Source organism: Aegilops tauschii, chromosome 1 (assembly GCF_002575655.3).
Source record: "Aegilops tauschii subsp. strangulata cultivar AL8/78 chromosome 1, Aet v6.0, whole genome shotgun sequence".
Taxonomy (NCBI): Eukaryota; Viridiplantae; Streptophyta; class Magnoliopsida; order Poales; family Poaceae; genus Aegilops; species Aegilops tauschii.
Window position 1 is genome coordinate 87128440 of NC_053035.3, and position 12352 is coordinate 87140791.

At 48.6% G+C, this 12352-nt stretch overlaps 1 pseudogene; it reads left to right on the forward strand.

Moving 5' to 3' along the window:
• Positions 1-1085: 1085 nt before the first annotated feature.
• Positions 1086-3469, forward strand: LOC109772521 (L-gulonolactone oxidase 5-like; annotated as a pseudogene).
• Positions 3470-12352: the final 8883 nt, after the last annotated feature.

The window sequence follows — 12352 nt, forward strand, 5'->3', positions numbered from 1 at the left end:
TTTTTTAAAACAATAGTTTCAAACTCAAACAGTGAAATGTGTCACTTCATGCTCAAGCAAAATTCCTGAGGGTTAATAGGATTGACATCTTACTATTGTCAGGAAAACAACAAGTGCAGACTTGGAAACGAGGGAGAATAGAACCCGGAAGTTAAGCGTGCTCGGGCTGGGGGAGTGGGAGGATGGGTGACCGTTCGGGAAGTTAGATGATTTGAAATGATGAGGGGTGATTAGAGATTAGAGGATAAATTAAGCAGTGATGAGGGGGTGATGATTAAAGATTAGAGGTTAAAATAATTCAGAAATTTGAAAATCAAAAAAAAAATCAAAAAAAAAATCATAAAATTCCGGGACTAAAGGTGGAACTAAGAACCGGGACTAAAGGGGAGAGGCATTAGTAACGACCCTTTAGTCCCGGTTCAAAAACCGGGACAAAAGCCCCATTTTCTATTAGTGATAGTGCAACCCAAAGTGGCACAATAACACCATGGTGAGTTCGTTGTTATTGCTTGCCCTTCTTTTGCTCCAGCTGTTTGGACCTGGGATCATATTGGTGATTATCACGGAAGTGCTATCCTGGATTGCCAACCTCACTGGCGTGTATTGAACATTGGGGAGAGGAGTTGCATAAATTCTGATGCAAAGGCTACGTATCAAGCTATTGCTAGCATCTTGGGACTTGGGGGCAAAACTATTGGAAACTTTGGCATAATCTTGCGCCTGCAAGTACATAGAGAGATATACAGGTGGAGCGATTTCTTTGTCTTGATCTACTTGGCAAACCACCTACAGTACAATAAAAGCAGTGGGTTCCCGGTGTCATGTGGATTCTCAGTAAAGAACTGACAAACCTTAGTATACATCATGGACAAGTGATTCATGGTTGAGAAGAAGATATTCGTGGAGAAGTTTGAGATACAGCTCATTGCGACCTGTACCATCCATTTCAGCTACTCCCTGTGTAAAGAAATGCAGCGTCAGGCATACGGGCATCGAACAGAACTGAACTGAAGAAACTCATGTCTTTTTCTCTAGATGCTCCTTCCCAGTCCTCTCTCCTTCCTCGCGTCTCGGCGATCAACGGCGGCAACGGGGATCATTACACAGTCGGCGAGGCCATCGTCGGCTGCAATTTGATTGGGAGAAATTGGAGTGACTGTGCACAAATCATTTGGTCCACTAACTAATTGTAACCACCAAGCTAGACAAAGATAGGTGGCTGGCCCATTCAGGCATTCACCACTTGTTCCACAAATTACGAGACCAAGAGGTAGCAATGGAAGGTGGCACTCGCTTGCTGGCGGTTCTCCTCCTTGCGGCAGGGTTCCTGCTCCACGGCGGGAGCTCCAGCCCTCCGCCGGAGCCAGTCATCTGCACACGCGGCGGCGGCACCTCCAACTGCACCGTCACCAACACGTACGGATCCTTTCCGGACAGCACCATCTGTCGCGCGGCCAACGTCGCCTACCCGCGCACCGAGCAGGAGCTCCTCGCCGCCGTGGCGGCCGCCGCGTCCGCCAAACGCAAGCTCAAGGCGGCCACCAGGCACTCGCACAGCCTCCCCAAGCTGGCGTGCCCCGGCGGCCGCGCACCATCATCAGCACGGCGCGGCTGAACCGGACGGTGCGCGTCGACGCCGTTGCGCGGCTCATGACGGTGGAGAGCGGCATGGTCCTCCGGGGCCTCATCGAGGCCGCCGGCGCGGCGGGGCTGTCGCTGCCGCACTCTCCCTACTGGCGCGGCCTCACCATCGGCGGCCTCCTGGCGACGGCCGCGCACGGCAGCTTGCTGTGGGGCAAGGGGAGCGCCGTGCACGAGTACGTGGTCGGGATGAGGATCGTGACGCCGGCGCCCGCGAGCCAGGGGTTCGCCGTCGTGAGGGAGCTCGGCGCCGATCACCCGGACCTGGACGCGGCCAAGGTCTCCCTCGGGGTCCTCGGCGTCGTGTCTCGGGTCACCCTGGCGATGCAGCCGCTGTTCAAGCGTTCGGTGACGATCGTGAAGCGCGGCGACGCCGACTTGCCGGCGCAGGTGGCCGCGTGGGGCCGCCTCCACGAGTTCGGCGACATGACGTGGCTTCCGCAGGAGGGCCAGGTCCTGTACCGACAGGACGATCGGGTCGACGTCTCGTCGCCGGGAGACGGGCTCAACGATCTGTTCTTCTTCCGGTCCACTCCAGTCCCACGCGCGGGCTCGTCGCCGCCAGAGCCGCCGAGGAGCGGCTGCAGGAGAACGGCACCGACGCCGCCCGGTGCGCGGCGGTGCGTACCGACCTGGTGGCCGCCGAGCAGCAGGGGTACGGCTACACTAACGACGGCGTTTCGTTCACGGGGTACCCGGTGGTGGGGTACCAGCACCGCATCCAGACGTTCGGGTCGTGCATCGACAGCCCGGAGGACGGCCTTCGGTCCGCCTGCGCGTGGGACCCGCGCGTCCGAGGCCCCTTCTACTACAACTCAGCCTTCAGCGTCGCGCTCTCCAGGGCGCCGGCGTTCGTCGCCGACATGCAGCGGCTCCGGGACCTCGACCCGGGCGCGTTCTGCGCCGGCCTCGACGTCAGGGTGGGCGTGCTCATCCGCTACATCAAGGCCTCCTCGGCCTGCCTCGGCAAGGCGGAGGACTCGGTCGACTTTGACCTGGTCTACTACCGGAGCCGCACCGCCGGCGGCAAGCCGCGCGCGCATGCCGACGCGGCGGACGAGATCGAGCAGATGGCGCTGCGCAAGTACGGTGGCCTCCCGCACTGGGGCAAGAACCGCAACTCCGCCTTCGACGGCGCCATCGCCAGGTACCCGAAGGCCGGCGAGTTCCTCAGGGTGAAGGAGAAGTACGACCCCGACGGCCTGTTCTCCAGCGAGTGGAGCGACCAGGTGCTCAGCGTCAATGGTGGGAGCCCCAGCATCGTCGGGACGCGTTGCGCCATCGAAGGGCTCTGCGTCTGCTCCGACGACTCACACTGCGCGCCGGAACAGGGGTACTTGTGCCGGCCTGGGAAGGGGTACACGGAGGCCAGAGTTTGCTCCGTTTTACGCGCACAATGACCTCCGGTACATAATCCTACGGGGAAAAGAATCCTATACGACAGACCGGGTCGTATGCTTTCGATCTGGAGACCCACTCAATTGAGTGACAACTGGCAATGCGAATCTTAATGCACTTCCTTCTTCCCTGATGCCCTGCCATGAATTCAAACTGACCATCGTGGCCATTCTCCTTACAGTTCAGATCTGGTGTCCCGACCGTCACCGCCGACGAGCTGCACCTCTCGCTGTCAGCCTGCTTGCCCCGTCCGTCGCGGCAGAACTCCTTGACGCCGGCACAATCACGCGGCTCACCCCGCCGGGCAAGTCTGTTGCTCGCCGCCGGGCGTAACTCCACTGCTCGCCGCGGTCGTTAGGCCTCTCGCTTGTCTTGTCACTAGATCAGTTTTGGAAAATCCATCAGGCATGACGTACAACAATGGTGTTGGCTGCCGCTGTCCGGATGTGTTGCCGCCATCTTGCCGTGATGCCGCCGTCGTCGTGAACGAGCGCACTGAACTGGGAATCGAGATTGGACAAAGGGAACCGCGTGAGAAGTTACCGTGTTGTATCAAGATTCACGCTGCCAGGTGTCGCTCAATCCAGTGGGTCTCCCGATGGAAACCGTGCGACCTGGTCGGATTCTTTTCCATCCTACGGAGGGCACTTTAATTAGTTTATCGACACTTAATTGGGTATAGTAGTACATAATTTGCTACTCACTACATCTGTACAGCCTGTACACGTTGTTGCATCTGTTTATTTTATCAACAATGTACTGTATTATGTATTCTTCCAGTGTAAAGTCACACACGACCGAACCCTATATTTTCTCCTACCTCTACGAGCTGCCGCTACCGTTGCAACTCCGCCATCGCAAGGTCTACTATCCACTATGATACAAACAGTAGAGCTTTGACGAATCAAACCCTCAAGTCCAGATCCCGGTCGTTTCAACCCTGAAATATATAATCCCGGTCTAAATCAAACCCTGGAGTCGTTTGCCAGACAAGGATTACGAAGAATGGCCGGGATTGGTGGCGGATTCCTATTTGCCGCCCGTGGGCAGCAAACAGCAGTGGCTATGCCCCGCAGCGCCCGCGGGTGGGCCGGCCCATTTCGTGGCAGCGCATGTTACTCGTTCACTGCTGTTGACTTTTTTTTTTTGGTTTTTTCCGGTTTTTTCATCTTCTTTCTGCCTTTTTCTTTCTGGTTCTTGAGTGTTCTTTCTGGATTTATCTTTCTTTTCTTTTTTCTTTTTCCTTTTTCTTCCATTAATACATTACAAGGAAATGTTTAATCGTGTATTTTTAATCATTAATAATACTTTAATGCGACGAACAAGCTGTGTTTCTTCTGTTTATTTTTTACTTCTCTTCCTTTTTGTGTATTATACAAGAGTTTATCATGTATTAAGAAAATGTTCATAGTATATTTAAGAAAATGTTCATTTATGTACTTAAAAAGTTCAGCGTATATGAAAAAAATGTTCAGCATATATGAAAAAAAAAGTTCAATATGTATTTTCAAATTGTTCAGTATACATCACAACGATGTTCATTGTGTATTTTCAAATTGTTTAGCATATATCACTGTAGTGTTCGTTATGTATTTACAAATTGTTTAGCGTATATCACAAAAATGTTCAATGTGTACATAAGAAATTTTCGTTGTGTATTAAAAAATGTTCAATGTATATTAAAAGGTCCACGAGTTTTGTAACAAGATTCATTAATTTGAAACAAACGTATTTGAAAAAAGGCTCACGCATTAGATAAAAAAGGTGCGCACATTTTTTTAGCAGTGCAACAGAAAAAAATGGGGCGGCCCAGCGCGGAGGACAGGTACACTCTGTGGTCAACACTGCTTGAAAAATTTTAAACCATACAAAACCGGTGGCCATCTTAGTAGGAAATAGCAAACAAAAAATAAGAGCCACGTGAACCAGATTTTTTTTTAAAAAAAAAAGTTTACAATTTTTGAAAAAAATGTTCACAGATTCAGAAAGAGTACAATGATTTTGAAAAGCAGCTCACGGATTTTCAAAATAAAATTCAATGTATTTGGGAAAAAATTCACTTTCTTTGGGAAAAATTATAAAAGGAGTTCGTGGATTTGACACGGATTTGAAAAAACCCATGAGTTCTGTAAAAAGGTTCGCGAATTTGAAAAATAAAACAAATTGAAAAAAGTTTCATGCGTTCAAACAATTGTCAGATTTTCAAACATTACTCTCTTTTCAAAAAAAATTTGCAGGAAAAGATACCAAAAACACTGCCCTGATTCTGAATTAACTTTTTCTTAAACTTGCGCACTCCAATTTAGTAACATAGGCTTGTTAGGTTGACTGGTTTAGCAACTCTCCTTGGGATCTGCAGGTCCGTGGTTCGAATCGTAGGACTTGGTGTTTTATCTTTTTCGACAATCAAATTGTTACGCTACATTTTGTTTTTGAGAAAAATTGTTATACTAGTAAGGACGCGATCGTACACCATGGGCCGGCCCAGCTAGGTGCCACTGCGTGTGTCGGGTCGAGCTCCCGTGTAACAGAAAAAAAGACTTTTTTTTGCAGACAAAAAAAAAAAACAAATGGGCTGGCCCAGCGCAGCCTTGGCCCACCAGCCAGACAAATCCCGGTTGACATTTGTCAGGGTTTAGACCGGGATTGTATAGTTCAGGGTGCAATCAACAGGGATTTCGACTTGAGGGTTCGTTTCGCCCAAACCTCTCTACAAGTTCATGGTTTAAAATGGACTTTTTCCTATGTTATGTTTGTTGGCCTATGTCCATCACATGACACAAGTGCACGTCCCCATTCCGCAAGGACTACCAGATTTCCCCCTCATCCACTCTCAAGCGGTCCTTGACCAAAAAAAATGGTCTTCCTTCTCCCAGGCAGCATGGAGATGGCACAAAGCCTGCAGGGCGTCGGGGCCCACCTGCATCTCTTTCTATCTCTAGTGATTTACATAAATTTTTTATTTCTAAAAGTTCCAAAGTTCAAAATCCTGAAAGTTCAAAAAAATCCTGATGAAATCTCCATAAGTTCATGATTTTTTTAAAAGTAATCAAGAAGTTGTACTGAAAATTTTCTGGAAGTTTGAAATTTCCAGGTTTAAATTTTCTTAAAACTTTGAATTTCTGAAAGCTGGTGCTGGATTTCAAGTTTCCAAAAAGAAAAATGGACCAGGCATTGACTTATCAAAAGAGAAAAACTCACCTGCCATGTGTAGCATATTTGCTGATTGTGTGCAACCCACGATGGCAGCTGATTTTCCACACCTCCATTGTCCTGCGTCCTCTATTAACCAACACCAAATAACAATGTGCGTCAAAACGCATTCATTAACTCAAAACAACAGGCAGGTAGTACAACGCTAAAGGTACAAACAGAAACTATGATGAAAAGGAGTACCTATGCATAAAAAACATCAAGAAGTATAACTGTAGAATGCATCACCAAGTGCAGTGTCATGTATAGACCATAATGGGACAGAATAACTTCCAAGCATAAGCAAAACTACATCAACTGTGACATTATTGTATCCACTAAACCACATTGAACCACTTAGACATCGACATTATTGCAAAAACATAATACAATCTATATACGAGGGAAAATCACTATGCACAAATCATTCACTCATCAATTGCAATGTTAAACTTCAAGTGACTATAATGTGTTTTGCTGTGACTGCCATTGCTACAAAATTAACAGATTTTGCTAACATTCTAAAGTGACAAAACCATCCTTTACACATGGATTGAAAAATAAACTAATCCTAAACAATGAAAGAGATCCAACTAGCCAGCCAAGTAAACTACCTGATTGATTGAGTGGGGCTGGTGCTTATGGAAGGATTCTCTAGTGTAATTTATGTATTCATCTAACCCATGTAATTTACGAAAATAATTTTAATTGCAAGTAATCTAGTGTAATGATTACTAGACATATAAGAATAAGAATTATCGCGCAGCAAGTGTGATCAGCTATCTACATATCTTGCTATACAAGAATTAGAATTATGGGTTTAAATACTCTCTTCTCTCCGTATACATCTGGTGTATATATGTGTATAATTGATGGACGTGGCTAGCAGGCGCCCGAGCGCCCGTTGGTGAGATCGAGCGCTCTTTCAAATATGGAAAGATTTGCTCGCGTGTCCGACGTAGCCCACCAAACAAGGAATCTTGTCCCACATGCATTTATTTGGAGGCCCAAAAAATTTAAAAAGCTATAACTTTTGATTTAAGCATCGAAATCTAATTTTGCTTTCACAGCTGGGTTTCTCGCGACGAGCTCTTCAAAACTAGATCTCATATAGATAGGTTTCGTCGAACTTTTTTTTGAGGCAACTTGTGTACGATAGAGGCAACTTTAGTTCTATAGGAAAGCAACTTCATTTTTTTGCCTAGTAGGACTGTCTATTAGGTTGGTTTGTGTAAAAATGCTAAAATTATCACAACTGGCCTTTGCTCAGTTGCCTACCATGGATATTCAGTTGCCTATCAGTGATGCCTTGCCTACAATACTATGAAATTGACCTACCATTGGTGTCCAGTTACCTGCTGTTGATAATTAGTTACCTATCATTACTGCTTAGTTGTCTAACTTTGCAAATTAGTTGCCTACAATTATGAAGTTGCTTATCATTTTGTTTTTCCTAAGTTGCCTAAAAGACTATAAAGTTACCTATTAGTGATGCTCAGATGACTGGCATTTTAAGATTGTTATGAAACCCGAGTATCAAACAAAAAAAGTTAGCAACTTTTGGGGTGTTTTTGTGCAACTCGAGTGCATTCAACAAGCAAATCATCTGTGTTTTCCATCATTATATCTGGAGATTTCAATAATTTTCACGGGCAACTCATGCAAAAATTATGAACAACTTGTGTAGGCTTGTGGGCAATTGTCTGATCCGCCCACTATGAAACTTCTCATCACCCTCTATGCAACTTATCATCTGTCCCTACTTATGCAACCAGTCAACACCCACGACATGGCTAGCAACACCCACGCGCTCAGTAGTGTTGGCCGACAGACTCCCCCCAGAAAAGGAAAGAATAATGATGTCACACCATCCATCTCCACATAGTTTCGAAATTTGGAATCATGATAGACAATTTATATCCCACAAAAACTTTTCAACATTGTAGGCAACTTAGGTCCCTTGATGGACAACTTTCATACAATTTTAGGCAATTGGGGTGTGTAGGCAACTTCATAGCAATATAGGGTGTGTTTGGTTGTGGAACGAAGTGGAATGGAATGTCATGGTTCCATGGCATTCCATTCCATTAGTGTGACGTCCGGATAATTAAGCTACAATAACCCTCAACTAATGATGCCACGTCACCATGATTACTATCGTTAATCTCGTGTTGATTGAAACCCAATTCAAATTCAAATTTAAAATAAAGTCAAATTATCATTTCTTCAAACGGTAAAACAAAAATGTTCGGTGGGTTGTAAATATTCACTAACAATTTTTCATGAAAGAATTAACATGTTTCAAAATATAAAATTTCCCCTGGACATTAAACAGTGGACCAACAGCCATTTAACCAACCATTTCAATTTATAAAAATATTTAGACGATTCCAATTGTTGTGAGACTTTTTGTACATCACCAAATTATTGCAATGGAATTACGTGCCAAGTTTCAACCCTGGAAAAATTCATCTAGTACACAAACTAAATGTACAATAGCGAACAAAATACAAAAAAATAAAAGAAAAGAGAAATAGGAAAAATAGACTTTGCACTTAGGGCCCATATGCCACAGTGCAGCCCAGCCCACCAGCCGGGTCGTCCCTTTCCTCTGTTCACCGTGCACCTCGTGGACGCAGGGCGCACGTCCACGGCGCCGATTGCCACGGGGCAGCCAGCCGGAGCCTCTCCCGTGCCTACAAGGCTCCCCCTCGCTCCCCTGGATGCCCTAGCGCCCTCACTCCCCCCCTCTCGCCTCAGATCCGCCGCTCGACGCACACCCAACGCCATCATCGCCGTGGACTAGTTCCTCGCCGTGACAACCGTCGTCCTCGTCGGCTGAGATTGCGCCAAGAGCTCCGCGTGCTTCTTCTTCTTCGACTTCGACCACCAGCGCAAGCCGGGCGACCCTACATCGCTGGATCTCCGTCCTCTTCTTCCTCGGACCCGCCAGCGTTCGTCTTTGCTTCCGGCGCCGTCGAGCCCTCCCCGAGCCCGCTAAGCACCTCTGCAGACTCATGGTGAGCCCCTTGTCAAAACCCCTCGGTTCCCCCTTCGGATCCGTGCCCGTAGCCTAGCTTCCACCGTAGCTCGTCGCCGCCGTCCATGCCGCCACCGCGTGCACAGCTACCGCAACTCACACCTGAGCACATCATCGTGCTCAGCATCGCCATAGGAACCCGTAGCGATCATCTGTTGGTCCTGTCGTGCCCTCCATCGCCATTCCACCACTGTGGCCAGTGCTCTGTTCCGTGTCTGCACGCGCACAACCACTCCTGGCCTTGCTCGCGTTGCTCCTCCTACCGCGGCCCATCGCGCGCGACCACGCACGCGCTCGTCCGCCCACATACGCTGCGCCTCGCCCGTCCGCCCCGCTCGCACTTCTGCCCGATGCTGCTCTGCTTCGCTGCTCCCTCCTTGCTCGCTCGCCGTGTCTCCTCGCGCGCCGCGCTGCCCCCTGCATCCCGCTGCGCGGGCGCGCTCGCCCATCCGGCCGCGCCTCCCGCTGCGGCGCCCCTCACCGCCGGCCCGCGCCCACCCGGGCCACCCCAGGCCACCGGCCTCCCCCTGCTCCGGCGCCCTGGCATGGCCGCCGGCGCCTAGTCGGGTGCGCCCCTGCCGGCCACGCCAGTAGTGCCCAGCCGGGCTGCGCCCAGCGCCCACTGCCCGATAGCCCGCTACGGCCTCTGTGCCACTGGCATCGGGGCCCACGCCCCAGAACGTTTATAAAAAAGAAAAAGGGAAAATAATAACAATTAAAATAATTAGTTAATTAATTAACTTATTTAATGCTGTTTAATTAACCATATCATTTAGTTAGACTAATTAACCATGTTCAATTAACCTGAGACTATGACGAATGGGTCCCACCTACCAGGGTTGACCTAGTCAACCTTTCGTCCTGCTGACATCATAATTGTGTTTTCTAATTAATTTAAATTTGTTAATACCAAAAATTGAACTAAAACTTTTAAAATTAATATAAAATAATCGGTAACTCGGATGAAAATACTTTGTACATGAAAGTTGCTTAGAACGACGAGACGAATTCGAATACGTAGTCCATTCGTCCGCCACACGTCTCTAGCATAGCAAACATGCAACTTTCTCCCTCCGGTTCGTGTGTCTGAAAACGTGAAACACCGAGAATACTTTCCCGGATGTTTTCCTCCTTCGCCGGTATGACCTATCCCTGCGTTAGATCACCTCTACCACCGCGTGATGCCATGTTACACTTTGTGATGCTTTGATTGCTCTGTTATTTATTGTGTTTCCCCTCCGTTACTTCTTTCCGGTAGACCCCGAGACTGCCGGCGACCCCCAGTTCGACTACGGTGTTGACGACCCTCCTTCTTGCTAGAGCAACTAGGCAAGCCCCCCCTTGATCACCAGATATCGCCTATTCCTTCTTTCTACTGCTTGCATTAGAGTAGTGTAGCATGTTACTGCTTTCGATTAATCATATTCTGCTGCGAAGCCTGTCATTGTTGCTACAGTTGTGACCCTTACCTGCAATCCTAAATGCTTAGTATAGGATGCTAGTATTCCATCAGTGGCCCTACATTCTTGTCCGTCTGCCATGCTATACTACCGGGCCGTGATCACTCGAGAGGTGATCACGGGTATATACTTGTATACATTATATGATACATGTGGTGACTAAAGTCGGGTCGGCTCGTAGAGTACCCGCAAGTGATTTCGATGTGGGGGCTGAAAGGACAGGTGCCTCCATCCCGCTACAGGTGGGCCTGGGTTCCCGACGGCCCCGACTATTACTTTGTGGCGGAGCGACAGGGCAGGTTGAGACCACCTAGGTGAGAGGTGGGCCTGGCCCTAGTCGGCGTTCGCGGATACTTCAATTACGCTTAACGAGATCTTAGTATTTGATCCGAGTTTCGCCACTGGCCTATACGCACTAACCAAATACGCGGGAACAGTTATGGGCACTCGACGTCGTGGTATCAGCCGAAGCCTTCTTGACGTTAGCGACTGAGCGGCTCGCGCCGGATTGGACTGGAACGCCTGCTCTTGTATTAGGGAGGCTAGGTCTGCTTACCGGCCGCGTACGCAATGTGCAGGTGTGCAATGGGCGATGGGCCTAGACCCCTACGCGCATAGGATTTAGACCGGCGTGCTGACCTCTCTGTTATGCCTAGGTGGGGCTGCGACGTGTTGATATTCCGAGGCCGGGCATGACCCAGGAAAGTGTGTCCGGCCAGAGGGATCGAGCGTGTTGGGTAATGTGGTGCACCCCTGCAGGGAAGTTTATCTATTCGAATAGCCGTGATCCTCGGTAACAAGACGACCCGGAGTTGTACCTTGACCTTATGACAACTAGAACCAGATACTTAATAAAACACACCCTTCCAAGTGCCAGATATAACCCGGTGATCGCTCTCACACAGGGCGACGAGGGGAGGATCGCCGGGTAGGTTTATGCTATGCGATGATACTTGGTGAACTTACCATCTACTCTCTTCTACATGCTGCAAGATCGAGGCTGCCAGAAGCGTAGTCTTCGACAGGACTAGCTACCCCCTCTTATTCTGGCATTCTACAGTTCGGTCCATCGATATTGCCCCTTTACACAGATACCCATGCATATGTAGTGTAGATCCTTGCTTGCGAGTACTTTGGATGAGTACTCACGGTTGCTTTGCTCCCCCTTTTCCCCCTTTCCTTTCTTCTCGGTTGTCGCAACCAGATGCTGGAGCCCAGGAGCCAGATGCCACCGTCGACGATGACTCCTACTACACCGCGGATGCCTACTACTACGTGCAGGCCGCCGCCTATGACCAGGAGTAGTTTAGGAGGATCCCAAGCAAGAGGCATGCGCCTCTTTCGATCTGTATCCCAGTTTGTGCTAGCCATCTTATGGCAACTTGTTTACTTATGTCTGTACTCAGATATTGTTGCTTCCGCTGACTCATCTATGATCGAGCACTTGTATTCGAGCCCTCGAGGCCCCTGACTTGTATTATGACGCTTGTATGACTTATTTATGTTTTTAGAGTTGTGTTGTGATATCTTCCCGTGAGTCCTTGATCTTGATCGTACACGTTTGCGTGCATGATTCGTGTATGATTGAATCGGGGGCGTCACAAGTTGGTATCAGAGCCGA